This window comes from Lycium barbarum, chromosome 4 (assembly GCF_019175385.1).
Source record: "Lycium barbarum isolate Lr01 chromosome 4, ASM1917538v2, whole genome shotgun sequence".
NCBI classification, from domain to species: Eukaryota; Viridiplantae; Streptophyta; class Magnoliopsida; order Solanales; family Solanaceae; genus Lycium; species Lycium barbarum.
Window position 1 is genome coordinate 30,734,488 of NC_083340.1, and position 19,022 is coordinate 30,753,509.

The following is a 19,022-nucleotide window of genomic DNA, read 5'->3' on the forward strand; positions in this document are numbered from 1 at the left end:
CCCAAAGGGAAATTTATGACAAAAGCTATCAATTCTAGACTAAATTGCCAGAATGACATTGCTACTTTATGGAATATGAGAAAATCACAGAGTACACGGTCTCACTTTTGAAATGCCACCAATTAAGTTGGATAGCAAGGAGTGACAATACCTCATAGAAAGACAGTAAAGATGCCAGCATCCGGAAGGAAATGAAGCTTATCTCTTCCCTAGTATGTTTCCTGAATAGCAGGATCTGGAAGAAATCCATAAGAGATACGGCATGACAATAAGTGACAAATTAGAGCAGACAAGAGGAAATATCTTTCATCGCTAACAAACAGGAAAACTTCAATTATATAGTGGATAGTAAAGGTTTTATTGCCCTAAAATATTGGTGTTATGAATGACAACTTAGTTGTAACAGAAAGGACACACCTTCGGCACTTTGAGTCCGGCTAAAAAGAAAAAGAAGAGATCAAGGAGAGGGAGCTAGACGAGCACTTTATGTCTTGGCCATTAATATGGACCTGTGAGGTTCCATTGCTTGCATGAGGAGTGAGGACGAAGTTCCCCAGTAGAATCCAGATTTGAACTCACAATTCTGTCAGGTTTCTCTCTTTACTGTTATATTAAGAAGTCATGTTGCATTAACATTCTTACTTTCCAACAGGGATTACAAGGAATAATTAGTTAAACTTCACTAAACAAAGTTACCTTTCCCAAAGTTCAAATTCCTTGTCACATCAATAACTTCCAGGCTTCAACTTCCAAGGGGGTAAAGGACACCCAAAAAGTTTTGCCGCCTCATCAAGCTTCAAAGGAAATCCATTAACGATCAACTGCTCTGGTCGGAGCTGATTAGTAGAACATTCTTTCTCTGATTTCATTATTTGCATCACTTCCAAGGGGTTAAGCAATGTGTGCTAACGTACTCTGGAAAAATATTATTCTCAATGTCTACCACTTTGCTTTCAGTGGTATTGAAAAGTGACCATAGGGGCTCTTCTCTCTCATTGGCAGAATGCTTTGCAGCATTCTCACAGTGGATGTGCTCAGATCCCGGGGATACTGAAGACGAACCTGAAGAAAAGCAAGGTTTTGCAGTACAGACACCTAGGATTCTAACTACCTGAAAACCTGAGATATGTACAAGCTATAAATGCTGCGGGAATTGCACATCAAGGGGCTCTACTCTACGAAGCTCATATAATATATTGGATAACCAGTATATCCTGATATTATTATATTCGGATACTATCAACTATAATGCTATTGAGTAGTCCAGGTTAACACCTACCTTAGTGAGCATAGCTCCTGGAGAAAGCAACATCCTCACCATCTCCCTCCAATTCTTTGATTATAAAGGAAATAAAGTCAGACAGAGCAACTATTCTAAGTGCAGTGAAAGGAACAAATACTAACAACTCCTTCGTTACTGACGCATATTTTGAAGTTTCTTTTCCCTCACAAAAAATAACATAGGCCAAAGAAACAAGTCCATGGACACATATGTACTATTTTTGTTAAAATGATTATCAGCCTTGAAATTTCAAAGTATAAAGCATGATCAAGATTCAGCAAATATGAAATAGCCATCACAAAACATTTAGAGAGCTTTCTTATATGATGATCAGAACTACTGGCAGCTCCTTGGATACTGATAAGTACAATCCTAGCCATGTCTATCAACTACAAACCAGTTTCAAACATACAGTAACAGGGTTTAGTATGTTGCGATCAATACAAACAATAAGTATCAAAGACTATCTATAAGAAAAGACAACTGAAGCATCGGAGGATCTGGGAAAGCTTTGAAACTCCTATTCCATTTTAACGTAATCCTGAGACACATCACTCCCTCAAACTTGGCAGCAATGACAAACTTTTCTAGCACTGTTGCATTGTTGAGCAAAAATTTCACCAATGGCACTACAGACTTATTTCCACTTAGAGGTCCATCAAAGTTAATGACCTTGATGGTCTTCAGATGTAGCAAAGAGCAGGTCAAATTATGTGTGTTGAACCACTTGCTCTGTTCATCCTCATTTGTGTGCCTTGACAACAGGCCCTGCAGGAAAAATCTGATATATCGACCAGTTATTCTCCTTTAGGTAGAAAGCCAAGGAGTTGATTGCAGACAAATTAAAAAGGTGATAAATTTTGCAAAGATTAGTCCTCCTATCCCCAAGCATTATTTTTGCTTACACATTAGAGGCCTATCTCCTAAAATTTTGCAAAAGATTGAACCTTCTCTTTACTTGAGGATTAAACCGGTTCAATTCTTACCCTTTTTTTGAAAAGGTAAGGCCGTCAAGTCCCCTCTTTATAGCCTTTTATCATTGTCTCTGAAATATACCAGTAAGGTGGTTTAAATTTAAAAGAAAAACAAAAAGAAAGTTTTATGATTTTTTTCCCAAAGTACTTACGACCAGAAATATATTGATATTATATCGTCTTCGTCTTCCACTAATAGTTGTTTGATATTGATAACACGAAGAGTAGCCAAAGTACTTATGACCAGGAATATATTGATATATATATATATATATATATATATATTGTCTTTGTCTTCCGCTAATAGTTTGATATTGATAGCATGAACTTATTGGAGCATCATTAACTAGATGTCATTTATCATTGTTAGGAGTCTTTTATATTTATCCTTATGTCGTTTATGCTTATCTCTTAGCTTTATCCTTTAGTATAGATTAGTCTCTAGAGTTCTCTTTTAGTTAGAATAGTATTCTTAGGAACAACGTGTATTTAAGCTCATTCAAACATTCAATAAGATACATAGTTTTCCATAGCTTTTTCAAGCTCTTATATGGTATCACAGCCAACACAACTCTAACGAGTACAATCCAATTTTTTTTTCCTCTCCAACATACTCAGATGGGTACCAACGACAACAACAACAATTTCAGAGTTGTCAATGCTGACAACACAATCGGTACCAACATCATTATTCAGTTCAATCCTGCTTCTCAATTACCCATCAAACTCAGCGGTGGTCATAACTTTGCCACCTGGAAAGCTCAATTTTCCATGCTTATGTGTGGCTACAATATTTTCGGTCATCTTGATGGGACCACTCCGGCCCCGAGTCGCACTATCACCCTTGGCACAAACATATCTCCCAATCCAGCTTTTTTACCTTGGTTCCGTCAGGACCAACTCATTCAGAACTCCCTTAGGCCTCTGTTGAACCCACCATTGCCTCCACTATGGCCTCTGTTGAACCCACCATTGCCTCCACTGTTGCTGGAGCCGACTCGGCTAAAACGGCATGGGACACCTTGCATACCACCTATGCAAATAGGTCTCAAACCAGGGTCTTCAGCCTGCGTGATCAACTTGCCCGCATCATTAAAGACTCTCGCTCCATCACCGAATATCTTCAAACTATTCGGTCCCTCTCAGATGAGTTAGCCACTGCGGGTGCCCCTGTGTCCAACCCCGAACTCATCTTCAAAATACTCAGTGGTCTAAGCCCTGAGTTTCGTGAGATCTCTGCTGCCATTCGTGCACGTGACACAAATGTCTCCTATGAGGAATTGTTTGAAAAGTTACTGGATCATGAACTCTTCCTCCGTCACGAGGATGCTAAGAAACTATCCAGCCCCATCACTGTTGCAGTTGCCATAAACACCAATTATCGCAACAATCGCAGGCAAAATAATAATTTCCAGAATGGGCGCTAGAATTCACGCTTTAACACTCAACCACAGCGACAGCCAAACACGAGCCCAAATACTGTTGTTCGCTGCCAACTATGTAACAGGATTGGCCACACCGCCAATGTTTGCCGCTCTAAATCCCACAATCACCTTCAGGCTTTTGCCAACTATGCTGCTAGATTCAATGCTTCCACCAAACCTTGGATAGTCGACTCAGGAGCCCCTCACCACATCACAACGGAGCCGCACAACCTAAAACCGTACAACGGTAACGAGGACGTCTCCATGGGTGATGGTAACAAAATTCCCATTTCACACACTGGTTCTACTCAATTAAATGCATCAAATAATGTTTTTAAACTAACCGACACTTTGTGTACCCCATCCATTAAACGCAAGCTTCTCTCTGTTTCCAAATTTTGTCAAGATAACCTAAAGTCTATTGAATTTTTCCCCTTTGATTTTTTTGTGAAGGATCTGAAAACGCGCAAACCGTTGGTGCACAGCCGGAATAACAATGAACTGTATGAGTGGCCTGTCTCACATCCCCAAGCTCACATGTCAGTCTCATCCACTCCCCTTACCACTTGGCATCAACGACTGGGTCACCCCCACTCTAGAGTTCTTAGGTTTATTTTGAATAAATTCTCGCTACCATTTCATGAGCGAGACAAATTTTCTCATTGTAATTCCTGCTTATCTAATAAAGCCCATCGGCATCCATTTAGCCAATTAACTTTGTGTAGCTCTAAACCGCTTCAAATTATTTTCAGTGATTTATGGGGGCCATCACCAGTTTTATCTCTCGACAAAAAATTTTATTACTGTATTTTTGTTGATCAATATACCAAATATACTTGGCTTTACACTCTAAAGAATAAAAGTGAAGTTAAAGAACTTTTTCAAAAATTCCATCCAATGATGGAAAAACAGTTTGACACTAAAATTTTATCACTTTACACTGATGGCGGAGGAGAGTATAAAAATCTTGATTCTTATCTCTCTCTTCACGGCATTGAACACCTTTCTACCCCACCTTATACGCCCCAACAAGTTGCCCTTGCGGAGCGTCGACATCGTCATATCGTCGAAACTGTGAGGCGTCTCTTCCACCCCAGTTTTGGTCTTTTGCGTGTCATCATGCTGTCTACCTCATTAACCGTTTGCCTACTTCTCAGTTAGATAATCAATCCCCATTCCACCGATTACTTGGAAAAACACCTGATTACGGTTCCTGCGAATTTTTGGTTGCTTATGCTATCCATGGCTTAAACCCTACTCCAAAAATAAACTCGAACCTAGATCCACACCATGTGTCTATCTCGGATTCTCATTATCACATCATTGTCACCAGTGTTTTGATCCAATTACTTCTAAGGTTTATTTATCCCGTGATGTAAGGTTTGTTGAGAATAATTTTCCTTTTAAAACCTTGTTCTCCAATATTACATTTAAGCGTTCTAACTTGGAATGGACTGATACTACAATTACTAATTCTTGCAAAATCCCCCCTCCCCTTCTCATTATTCCAGTTCTGCCCCAACCCCTCAATATTGACGTACCCAAGCAAAATATTGTGTCCCAATCCACTGCGTCTTCTCCAGCAGTCCCCTCCTCCAACTCTACCTCGCAGTCTAAGTTTTCCGGGTCTCCACCAGCGGATGAAACAATTTCAGAGCCTTTGCATACTTCTTCTTCTTCTTCAGGTAAGACTCTTTTTCCCTCTCCTACTACAATTCCTAATTCCCAGAACCTGAGTTTCAGTCCATCCCAAATTCTACCCTTATCTATACAACCCCAATCCCCACCTATAAATATGTCCACACCCATAGCCAAACCTACAACCAGTTCCACAACTCCACTCTTAGTATATCAACGTAGAAATCCTCCCCCATTACCATCCATGACTTCACGCCAACCTACCCCACAACTGCTGCCAGAACTGGCCCCATCCCCACCTCACTGTCCGTCTCCCGCAAACCATGTTGTCACTAGGTCCCAGAACAACATCAGCATACCCAAACAAATCTTTGATTACCTAGCCAACTTGACCCCCATTATCACACCCAATACTGTGAAACAAGCACAAAAATACCCCGAGTGGCGCGAAGTGATGAAACATGAACTTGATGCTTTAACGAAAAACCGGACTTGGGAACTTGTTCCGCATGATCCCTCTAAAAATATTGTGGATTGTAAGTGGCTTTTCAGGATCAAAAGGAAAGCAGATGGTTCCGTTGATCGCTACAAGGCGCGGCTGGTTGCGAAGGGCTTTACTCAGAGATCCGGAATTGACTTCCATGCTACTTTCAGCCCTGTTGTCAAACCTACCACAGTGCGCATCATCTTTTCCATTGCTCTTCGCTTTCACTGGCCGCTTCGTCAACTTGACGTCAATAATGCCTTCCTTCAAGGCGACCTTGATGAGGAAGTGTATATGATGCAGCCTCCCGAATTTGCAAACAAGGTAACTCCTTCTCACATGTGTAAGCTGCGCAAGGCCATTTATGGCCTGAAACAAGCACCTCGAGCTTGGTACACCGCTTTAAGGGTCATCTGCTCTCAATGGGCTTCATCAAAACAGAATCCGATAGCTCTTTATTTGTTCGACATGGTCTCGGCGATATCACGTCCTTCTTGTTTATGTTGACAACATCATCGTCACTGGCAGCAACACTACTAGTGTGAATCATGTTATTTCCTCTCTTGCTGCTTGATTCTCGATAAAAGACCTTGGGAATCTCACATTTTTCCTGGGTGTTGAGGTCATTCGGAATTCCCATGGCTTTGTGCTCTCACAAGTTAACTATGTCAACGAAATCCTGAATGACGAACTCATGTCTGATTGCAAAAGTGCCAAAACTCCTATGAGTGCAACTGAGGTGTTCAAACGCGATGATGGAGCCAAGTTGATAGACGGTACTCGCTATCGTCGAGTTATTGGCAAGCTCCAATACCTCTTTCACCAGGCCGGACATATCTTATGCTGTTAATAAGCTCTCTCAGTTTATGCAAACACCATCTGAACTTCACTGGAAAGATGTCAAAAGAGTGCTCAGATATCTTTGTGGTACAAGCGAATTTGGCCTCCGTGTATCTCCGGATGTCGATCTCAATCTCCATATGTACTCTGATGCCGGTTAGGCTGGTGATCTCGATGACAGGAGCTCCACCTCTGGGTATATACTGTTTCTTGGCCAAAACCCAATTAGTTGGTGCTCACGAAAGCAACGGACTGTAGCTCACTCTTCCACAGAGGCTGAATATAGAGCTGTGGCCCATGCCCTTGCTGAAACACTCTGGGTGCACAACTTGCTGATTGAGTTGCATCTAAAACCAAGGGAAGTTCCGACAATTTATTGTGACAACATTGGTGTCACCTTCTTGAGCAAGAACCCTGTCTTTCATGGTCGTAAGAAGCATGTTAAGGTGGATTTCCACTTTGTGCGCAAGAATGTTGAACACAACAGAGTTCGCATAGTCCATGACCATGGTGCTGACCAGCTAGCTGATACCCTCACCAAAGCATTTGCCAACCGGCGTTCGACCGCAACTTGTTCAAGCTAGGCTTAGCAACACCTCGCCTAACTTGAGGGGGGCATATTGGAGCATCATTATCTAGATGTTGTTTATCATTGTTAGGAGTCTTTTATATTTATCCTTATGTCGTTTATGCTTATCTCTTAGCTTTATCCTTTAGTATAGATTAGTCTCTAGAGTTCTCTTTTAGTTAGAATAGTATTCTTAGGAACAACGTGTATTTAAGCTCATTCAAACATTCAATAAGATACATAGTTTTCCATAGCTTCTTCAAGCTCTTATAGAACTAATGAGTATAAAGGTTTAAAGAAAACTTACTCTTGGTTTGTGATTGTTCCAGTCAAAGACCAATGTCTCAAGATCTGATGAACTCTGTAAAAAACTGTAAATTCCAGGGGAGTCCAACTGTTCTAAGGCCGTGTCAAGTTTTAAGAATTTCCAGCTTGATGGTGGAAACAACCACCCTTTCAACTCCAGTATGGACAGGCACTTATAAACCAAATAGATAAACTAGAATACGTCAAAAACAAGGAAATGCCACATACTTAATAAATGACATGAAAACTGTTGAATAATTCGTAAAAACAGCTTCGACTATGGAAATGTGTTTTGCCACAAGCCACGTCACAGCGTCCAAGGTTGGTTTGAAAATCTACAGATTGATTTTTAAACAGTTGGAAAAACCCCACAAAAGTAGGGGTAAGGTCTGCGTACACCCCACCCTCCCCAGACTCACTTGTGGAAAAACCTATTGACATGACTTCAAGAGTATGACCACTGTAAATCAATCCAAATTTTAGATGTTTCCTATCCTATCTAAACAATTTATTCTCACAATTTTCATCATAAAATATTTTGTTCAATAGGCCTATTTCAATCACCTGCCAGTGTCCAACCAAACTGGCCATGAGAATGTTATTCTTCAGTACTTACAAACATAGTTATCATATTATGCTAAGTAGTGACATTGTTAATGTTACAAAGCTGATGAATTCAATAACAAATAATAAGTGGCAACATGAAGCAAAAAAAAAATAATCTAAATTTCGGATAGCCAAGAGTATGAATAAACCTCGATGCACCAGGGACCCAATTCAAGATTCTCGACATGGGCTACGTTCTGAAGAAGTTCCTGTGAATATCTACACCCCTTCTCCAATTTGTCTTTTTCATCTTCAAGTTCAAAAAAAATCAACATTTAAAAGGACTGCAGTGACAAGTGAAGCCACATTTATCAGCTGCAAGCGCATCTCATCAAAGCACAACCCCAAAAGTTCCAAATGTTGAATATGCAGGGCAAATATTTCGTGCCAATGGATATATTCATCATCAATTTCTGCTTCGGAGTTTTTTATGATGATCAATTTTCTCAGCTTCACAGAGCTGATTTCCAAACAACAAATTGCCACAAACTTCATCTAGTTCCAAGCACTCCAAGTTAGGCAACCTGATAAAACTTTTTCCATGACACCCTCCGTTAAAAGCAGGTCCCCAATTGAAAGAGAAACCAGAGTACCCCAGTCAACGCTACCAGAAGGGTTTAGCTGGCAAGTTGCCTAGAACCAAATTCCTCAACGACGTATTCCTGTACCCAAACAGAGGAAACTTATATAGGTAATCTGGATAATTGATACGGAAAAATCTAAGTGTAAACTCTTCAGCAATAGCAATCTTAGTGGCAAAATATACCCAAAAATCCACATCTCAGCAAGATACTCCCGGTATTTATAGAGGAAAAACCCTGAATGCTTGGATTTTCTCGCTGACATCCTATAGTGAAGCTCTCAACTGGTGGAAGCTACGAAAGCAAGAATCTTCTTTTTGTTTATTTTAATAGCACAGGGATACTCTGGAGGAAATCGAGTGATAGTGGAACAGACTTCCAAAGAAACCTCCATCTCGCTGACAACACGCTGGTTCTAGCAACTTCTTTATTGTTCCGAAACATAGAGAGTATGTGGAGAAGAATTGGCTCCGGCAGATCAGTGAGTCGGTCTCCATCTCCTTCCGCCATGATATTCGTCTGTATCTCCATGGATCAAGGGCAATCTGGAAAAGAAGGGCCTTATGGGGAACCAAGTAATGTAACCGAAGTAAGTACTCAAAAAAGCATTAGATTAAAGAATTGACCCTTATTTGGGTTCTTGCAAACTATGAGCTAAGTTTTTCTTACTGGTTATATTGATTTGCTTCTTGCTTTCGAGAGTCACAGACACGCAGATTAATGAACTTGAGACTGGATCTGCACCTACAGAAACATAAATGAGATAACTTCTAGCAACTGAGATTACATATTACAAGAAAGCAGCAAACTAAATAAGAAATATTTTAAACCTTCTCAACAGACTCCCACACTGCCACTTGCACCATTCAACTTCTTGTTTGAATATTTTATTTTATTTTAGGGTTCAAGTATTATTAGCGAGAGTGGAGCATCAATGCAGTCTAGTTCCTCGTTTGTGAGCTCACAAATTGTAATTCAATTTCTTATCTTCTATTACGTATATTCAATATTGAAACTTACCATCAGCCGTATGTTCTAAAATTTATATTGCAGATTAAACAACGTAACCAGCGAAGAAAACACAGCCTAACGAGCAAGTGATGAGTTCTGCATTCATTTCAGCAGAAATTGGGAAGCATTCCAGAGACGACACAGGATCATTCCTCATCCAGAATGGAGGAAAACAATATGTTCCGCCATCAGGGTTACGAGAGGCGCTTTCTCAAACCTGCAAACGAAGAGGAAGCGGACCACAGGCTAAGAAAAAACGGTTGGCTCACATGAATAAAGAAATAGAAAATGATCACACCGAAGATTGCGTTTTGGAGATGGATAAATGACTTAAAGTTAGTTATGCTTTTGGAGATGGATAAATGTTCTTATTTTTCCCTTTTAAATTGCCAGCACTTTATGCTTTCAGATTCATTTTTTACACTTATTTAATAAATCGTCATTTTTAGGGAGAATTCCTCGTGTTCCTGATAACTAAAACGTCATGTTTAGTCCTTCAGGATGATGGCAAGTTGCTTTGGAGAGACTGGTAGAGCTCATCTTTTCTAAAGCGGCATTCTCCCTTCTATCTATCAACAATTGAATTATGGAACTTTTACCCCGAGCTGTGATCGGAACTTCTTTCGCTTTGAACGACTCCGGTCCTATTTCATCTCGTTGAATCAGTCTTTTTCGCCACATCGCGTATAAATCGAACCCCCTCCGCTGCTGGGTTCACTAATTATTTGACTGTTGGCGGGTCTCTTTGTATGAGTTGTCCGGAAAGAGGAGGACTCAATGATTATTCGTTCGCCGGAACCAGAAGTTCTTTTTCTCACAAAATGAAAGCTGACACTCTTGCTAAGACGAGTAGAGAAAATGGTGAAAGTGAAAGTGATACTACAACAACCATGGGTAATGGTTTAGTGCCTACTCTGGACGCATCCGTCAAGTGGTAACTGCACCCAACCATCAAAACAACTTCAGTTTATTTTTCACACGCAATGCGACACCAAGAAAGGATGATCAAAGATCATCTTTCAAGAATACGATCAGAGATTCGTCGTCTTTGACGTACACATCAAAATGTAATATGCGCTTAATGCATATCCATAAATTTCTCTGAATCTGTTTCTATGTAGAGTTTCTCATTAGATCCCTAAGGTCTGAAATGAGAATTATGCAAAAGAAGAAGCTATTTCAGCAATTGCAAAGTTTCTCTTATGAAAGGTTGTTATAATTACTCACCGAAAAAGCCAAAAAAAAAAAGAGAGAGAAAGGAAATTAAAGGTGCTGCAATTGCAATATATGAAATGAAACCCCAACTTTTGTTCCATCATGGCACCACCAGCCAAAAGGTTTTGGAAAATGTTAAGTTATAGTGAACGAAAAAAGATCAATGTGGATGCTTTTGAAATATAGCGAGCCGAAACAGGACAATTAGTTGAAGAAAAAAGGTAAAATATACAATATATTTCCATCATAAAGCAAAGTCCACGACCTCAAATAAGCATATTTTGTTTATAGAGTTCTTCACTTAAAATTAACACAATGCCATGAGAAATTAATAAACATAGGAAACTGACATGAACTAATATTTGAGCTTGATTTAAATTTATCCACACAAAAGTAGAGTCTATAAAGTTCACAGTTGAACAACAATATGAAGAATGAAAGCTCACCTTCAATGGCAGAAATGGGGAACAAATCTAGAGAGATAAATATTTCATTCTCATTGATGAGAAAGATTGGAGAAAAAAAACTAATTATACTTTCAGACTAGTCTATATATTTGTACAAGCGATGAAAAAATATCTAATGCCTAGTTCTAACTAACCGACTAAAGCTAACTGATCAGCTGTAACTAACTACTCCCTCCATTCACTTTTATTTGTCCATTATTCCTAAAATAGATTTTTATTTTTACTTTCTCATCTAGAAATTGTAATGGTCAAACTTACTTAACCAATGCATAGCATTAGGATTGACACAAACCTCTTCGTTAACCCTCCTAATTTCGTATTAAAATATGGAGAACATAATTACTCCACTTAAACTCATCTTTGGAATATTTTTTTCTTCAAAAGTATTTTTAAAACTCTCCAGCCAATCAAAAAAATTTGTCCGCATCTCCTTTATGAAATGGCTGAAGATGTGAAAATCATTTTATACTTCAAAAATTACAACAATTTTTGGCTCCAAAAAACTTGGTGAAGTATTTTCTGAATTGTTTAGCTCCAAAATTTCCAGAATCGTTTGGCTCCAGTGAAGCATTTTTTGACTCCGAAGAACTTGAAGCACTAAAGAGATGGATGAGTTGGAAAGTGCTAGTATCTATAAAAACTTAATGTTGAACCAGCTTCATATTGCTCTAATAATTACGTTTGGGAATTTGGGTTTCAATTATTGAGATTGAGTATTACTTCCTCCTTTTACTTTTACTTTTACTTTTACTTGTTCACGTCCACTTTTGATTTTTCACGTTGTTTAAAACACAATGATAAAAATAGATATTTTACCACAATACCCCAATTAACTAATACTCAATCTCGATAATTGAAACTCAAATTCCCATACATAATTTGTAGAGCAATATGAAGTTCCACAATTCAACATTAAGTATTAAGTTTTTATAGATACTAGCACTTTACAACTCATCCATCTCTTTAGTGCTTCAAATTCTTTGGAGCCAAAGAGTAAAATGCTTCACTGGAGCCAAACGATTCAGAAAATTTTGGAGCCAAACAATTCAGAAAATACTTCACCAAATTTTTTGGAGCCAAAAATTGTTGTAATTTTTGAAGTATAAAATGATTTTCACATCTTCGTCCATTTCATAGAGGAGATGCTAACAAATTTTTTTGACTAGCTGGAGAGTTTTAAAAATACTTTTGAAGAAAAAAATATTCCAAAGATGAGTTTAAGTGGAGTAATTATGTTCTCCATATTTTAATACGGGATTAGGAGGGTTAACGAAGAGGTTTGTGTCAATCCCAATGCTATGCATGGGTTAAGTAAAATTGACCATTACAATTTCTAGAAGTCTTGGAAAATAAATTAAGAGTAAAACAGGAATTTTTTTTTATCTTATTTTGATATGTGAAAAATGACAAGTAAAAATAAAAATCTACTTTAGAAATAGTGGACAAGTAAAAGTGAATAGAGAGAATAGTTAATTGGGGTATTGTGGTAAAATACCTATTTTAGTCATTATTTCTTTGAAAAGTCAAAAGTGGACAAATAAAAGTGAAAGTGAACTGAGGGATAAGTAAAAGTGGACAAGTAAAAGTGAACTGAGGGAGTAACTGACAGCTGCAACAGCTGTAACTAATTACATAAATATCTCAATAGCCTCAGTTTAATTGTTTACGAAGAGCTTTCACAAATTTGCAATTCAAAACCAACTCTAAAAAGAAAAGATCAACCAACACTTCAAAATCCAGTGCAAAAGATTCATTAACAAACGGAACATTGAAACGTCAACAAAGAATACTACTACTTCCCACAGAAATCACAAGATAAATAGAAAAAAAAAATCACATATGAGAATGATGAGTAAAAGAGACCTTATAAAGAAATACTAACCTGGCGAAACTACCCCTCACAGCATGCATGAGTGTATATAATCCATTTCCCAAGAAAAATGTAACTAATCTTACCTAGAAGATGAAGTAACAAATTGAAGAATAATCCCAACAAGCAAGAAATGCCAAAATCGAAGAGAGAGAGTTTCTTGAAGAGTGTTAGGGAAGTGTAATATACAATGTGAATGACGCATTTATTCTTGACACGTATTGGCAAGTACTAATGATCTGGAGCTAAATATTGTACAAGAATCAGGGCAGTGAGTACAATCAATATTTATGTATTTTATTTATTTTTCAAATAATTAACGTGTAAATTTTAGATCTATCCTTAACGCTGAAAACTTGTATTACTCCCTCCGTCCTAAAAACAAATTGATAATTTTCGCTTTTCGAGAGTCAAGCTTCTTAATTTTGACTGTGTTTGAATATAGAATTTCTAATTTTTTAAAATAAAATTTACATATTTGAAAACTACGTAAAAAGTAATATAAGTTACCATAATTAATTATTTAAAATATTTAAAAAACATATGAAAAATTACGGTAAAAAAATAACTCTTTTGACTCTCGAAAAGTGAAGAGTGTCAATCTTTTTGGGATGAAGGGAGAATGTGTGTTATGTGTAGAATTGTCTTAATAACAATTGACAGTCTATTTAATTTGATGAGATCCGTCGATCATCGGATCAAAACAGCTTGCATTGCTTAATTAAAAATCAAAAGTGCTTAATCGAATATGACAAGAAGAAAAATCGGAATAACGTGATAACTCAGGAACTAAAAGTGTTGTTTTCCGTTGTTATCTATTTACAAATATATTTTTGGTTTGAAGTTATTAAGATTCATTTGATGATCCGAGCTACTGATTGTAATGTACCAACAATTGATTCCAGATGATCATTTTATTGAGACGATGAAAAGAATCAAATCAATAGATGCAAATGTACTATCATAAACCACAAGAAACATTATGCTGCGAAAGCCAAAAATTCTTTTTTGAGTTTAGTTGGTGTATACATATAGTCATGCGAAATATAAGAAAAGGATGTTGTTACTTTGTTTTGTATTCCCTCCGTCCCAATTTCTGTGGCACGTTTTGCTTTTCGAGAGTCAATTTGGCTAAACTTTGAAGCTAAATTGGATTAGATTAACTCAATATTTTAATATTAAAATTTAGATATTTGAAAACTAAATGAAAAGTACTATATATTAATTTGGTGAAAAAATACTTCATAAAATATTGATCAAATTTCATGCAGTTTGAATCTCGAAAAGCAAAACGTGCCATATAAATTGAGACAGAGGGGTACGTAATTAAATAATTTATAAAAGATAAAACAAACAAATGAAGAATGGCTTGAAGCTGGACAAATAGTAAAATTTTAAAAAATACTGTTTGGTATAAATTGACGAGTGATTGACAAGAATGGCCCCGCGGGTTGGTCTTAGCCGAATTTCCCCAAAATTGGAGGCATTTAATAAATGGCGATAAAATTATGACAATCATGTAGATTTTGATGAACAAGTTAACAAATAGGTGAAATGCATATAAGCACAAAGCCACACCATGGCAGAGTTCTGGTGAATAATTTTCATCATTATCACAGATCACCACTATATATCGTCAACCACTATTATCATACCACATGTAGCTATCAATAATATCCCCCACAACTGTCAGCCAACATCACTATTATCTACTACCTATAACATTAGCTAATAATATCCTCAATCGACATCCACAACCACTACCGCTAACCTCACTATCACCAGCTGCCATATAAATTTTTAAAATACAATACTATATTAGTTTAACCTTTTTTATTATATTTATTAATTTTTAAATAAAAACAAGTTTTATTCATTCGGATATTGAAAAACTACCTTAATTACTTAATATTCAAATCCTAAAATAACATCTTAATATTTAAATATGTATTCAAATTCAGATGTCTTATTAATAAAAATAAATGAGGGTCAAGTTTAACTCTTACGATCTATTTTCTTCTCTTTTTGATCCTCCTAATTGGGGAAAAAAAAACTTTTGTTATAAGAAAAGGCAAATAACCCAACCCAAAGCTTCTGAGGGTACTCAAGTCTTTTACGGAACAAAGAGAAATTACTCCATTAAGAAAAGAAAAACGATTGTCTTTCTAGCAGAAATAAATACATAGGGAATAGTGGCCATAAAATATTACTCCCTCCGGTTAAAAAAGATTGTCCACTTACTCATTTGCACACCCCTTAAAAAAATACTAACTCCTAGGTAAAAATAGGTAATTGACTAAATTATTCCTAATTAAATAGGTATTGGATTTGGTCACTTAACCTTAATAAGGGCAAATTTGAAAAAATAAGGTTAATTTTTTCTTGATTTGGTAAAGGAACACTCTTTTTTAACAAAAAAAAATAAAGCGGAATAGCTTGGTAGACCCCTGTACTTGTCCATTTTTGTCATTCCAGTGTTTGTATTGTACGGAGTTTCATCTAGACCCCCAAACCTGTTCACAACATGTATTTTAAACCCTCCCCACTGTGCGTGCTCCTCGCTTGCTTGACATGGATGACACATCAGATCTGTCACGCCCCGAACCATGACCTGGAAGTAACACGGTACTCGGTGCCTACCTACATGTGATCGAGCGAACCATATGGCTGGCTGAATCAACATGAGACATATACTGATGCAAAATAAAATATACAAACATGCTGAGATACTAAAATGTCAAACTGATAAATCATAAATGTGGAATGAGTATGAAGTGTATGAATGTGGCCAACATGGCTAACACAAGAGCCTGCTAAACACTGACTAACTGTTGTTCTAGTGTATGAAGCCTTTAAAGAATAATGAAGTACTAACACCGGGACAAGGCCCCTAGCATAACTGACTGTCTAAAGTAATGAAAGACTGTAAATACGATAATGCCCCGAAGGATACTAGGACTCACCAAACAGCTGATACGAGAATCCTAGCGAGCAGATCTGTTGTCCTGTAAATCAATACATGTATCGTGAAACGTAGACCCTAGGAAAAAAGAGCCATCAGTACATTTGAATTGTAATGGTATGTAAAACCGATTGAAAGAATAAGTAGTTGTGGGGTGCTCGGGAAAGAGCAGCCCAAATCAATAAATATGAACATACTGAAACTGAAACATACTGATAACTAAAATAAACAAGAGAAGTATAGTCATAAGTACTCCCTGTTCTAAATGTGAAATCACCTATTTTAACAGAGTTATTAAGCTGTGGCCTCTGGCCCAATATAAGTGCACAAGTCTATGGCCTCAAGCCAAAGTATACTTATACATAAACTGTGGTCTCGGGCCCAAATACAAGTATGTGGCCTGGGGCTCAAATACAGGTGTTCAACATTCAACAATTTATATTAAAGAACTGAGAATCATAATGTGATGCATAACACTGTAGTACTGAACATTACTATGCTGAGACATGTATTCATGAACTGGTTATGGAGTGTAAAGCACAAACTATTCATAAGCTGTTAGGTTGCATGACCTACTTACTATCCTATGTCGTAATCGATTTTCGCTTATAGGATAGAACACGTTACTCCATTTATTCTATGCTACGTATTTCAGAATTTAATCAATAGGTAAGTAAAGGACACACGATATTTACGTGGAAATCACCCGACCCAAAAGGTGATAAAAACCACGACCTACAAACCTGTAGGATTTCCCCAATAACTTCACTACAACAAGGAGCCAGCTTATAACGACCCGGTTGGCCGTTTTGAGAACCGCTGCTCTAGTTTGCATGTCATCTATCTAGAAGCTTCGTTATAATTATTTTGACTATGGTTGGTTTTTGACAATTAAATCGGTTATTTAATATGCCTATATATGGTGAAAAAATGGTCACAGGAAGAAATAAGACCTAGATCCGAGATTTGTTGTTTCTGTTAGTTTTGTTTTGATGTTTATGACTTGTGAGGATGGGTGGCACCATTCCCGAGGTGATCGGATGAGAATCAGATAAGAGAATCTAAGTTTTGGAATTTTGAAGGCTTAAGTTTGAGAAGTTTGACCAAAAGTTGACTTTTGAGTAACGTGCTCGTAATCGAATTCCAATTGTTCCTTTAGGTCCGGAATGTGATTTATGACTTAGTCGAGTTATTGGTTCCGTTCTCGAGAGGTTCGGGTGTGATTTAGGCGGTTGGTTAATAAACTAGCTTTTGGGATGATTTAGAGTTGATCACGGTCAAAATCGGGTCAAGACGGTCATCTTTGGATATTTTGAGAGTTTGAGCAGGTATGTATGATGATTTTGGACTTGTCCACAAATTTTGGTTAGATTCCGATGAGATTCGGATGTGTTTGGGTTGTATGGTGTTTGTTTTTGGTTTCGACATTGCTTTGAGAAAAAAAGGGTATCATAATGAGCAAGCGACCTTTGTTTTGTGTTTCGATTGAACCGTTAGATTCGTATCGTAAGGTCGAAGCTATAGCAACAAGACTCGTCGTATTTCGCCATCGTATGAGGGAGATATGACCATTTTACTAAAGAAATTCACTGTTGGTGTTCTGATGTAATTTTGTTGAAAATTACGATTTTGCCCCAAAATCGCCTTTAAAAATTCTGCATTCTTTCCAAACTTGAAAACATCATATCTCTCTCATTTTAAGGCTAAATTGGGTGATTCAAAATGCTATCTTGGGTGGAATTTCATTTTATTAGACTGGTTGAAAGTGAACTTCGTGATCAATTAGCACCTGATTTGGGCCAAAACAGCTGTTGCATTTTCTTTTCTCCACTTGTTCGGGATTTAGTTACTTTTCTTACAAGTTTGGGAGCTCAAATTAAGGTGATTTTTGCGGTGTTGTTCTCATCTCAACGAGTGGGGTAAGTATCTAGCTTTTATTTTGGTGTTTCCCCATGATTATTTTTCACTGGTTATTGATTTTATCCGAGTTTGATTGGGGAAAATTGGGGTTTTGAACCCAAAGTTGAAAAGTGGAAAATTGTGATTTTGAAGATCAAGATGATGGCTTTTTGAATGGGTTTTTTGGATCTAGACTAATTAATCTATGGGTAAACTAATTTTGAAATAAATTTCCAGTTTTGCCTTTGTGGGCTCATGGTTACCTTTTTGGGTTCGTTTGAGGGTTTCGAATTAAATTATAGCAAGGTATCGTTGGCCTTGTAGGGTACTATTTTTACTATATTGAACCCGATTTTTCATTGGAATTACGGTTTTGCCCTTGTGGCTCAGGTTTGGCTATTTTGGGTTTTGGGTAAAATTATGGCAATATGGGTATCCTTAGATTTTTATTCTAACGTAGATCATATTTGATAGACGTTAATCATTCCGAGGCTCTCCGAAGAGGAAATGAAAGGCTCAATTAGATTTGTTCGTGGCTCCAACTTGGCAGTTAGGTAGGTTACGGCTTACCTCTCGGTTAGACTTCAGTTAGCAAAGCATATGTAGAAGTTAGTTATTAACGGAGAAAGAATGTTACGCGTTTAGGTATGAAGTTAGGATGGATATTCTTAGGTTGGGATTGTTGATTGACTATGTGGGCTCGTCGCCATGATTGTGATGATTGGGCCTATTGCCCCACTAGCTATGCGTGATATTATTGTGACCGACATACTTGCCACTCACTCTCTCTTGTTATTCGATTGTCATATGAAAGAGAATATTGTTATTAAGAATTGAAATGTTGATCTGCACGTATTATAATATAAATCTAAGGACTTTTATGATTGATGTGTCT

The 19,022-nt window shown here is 37.4% G+C and overlaps 1 pseudogene; it reads right to left on the reverse strand.

Moving 5' to 3' along the window:
• Nucleotides 1-1,738: 1,738 nt before the first annotated feature.
• Nucleotides 1,739-13,786, reverse strand: LOC132637364 (putative F-box protein At1g49610; annotated as a pseudogene).
• Between the last annotated feature and the right edge of the window lie 5,236 nt (nt 13,787-19,022).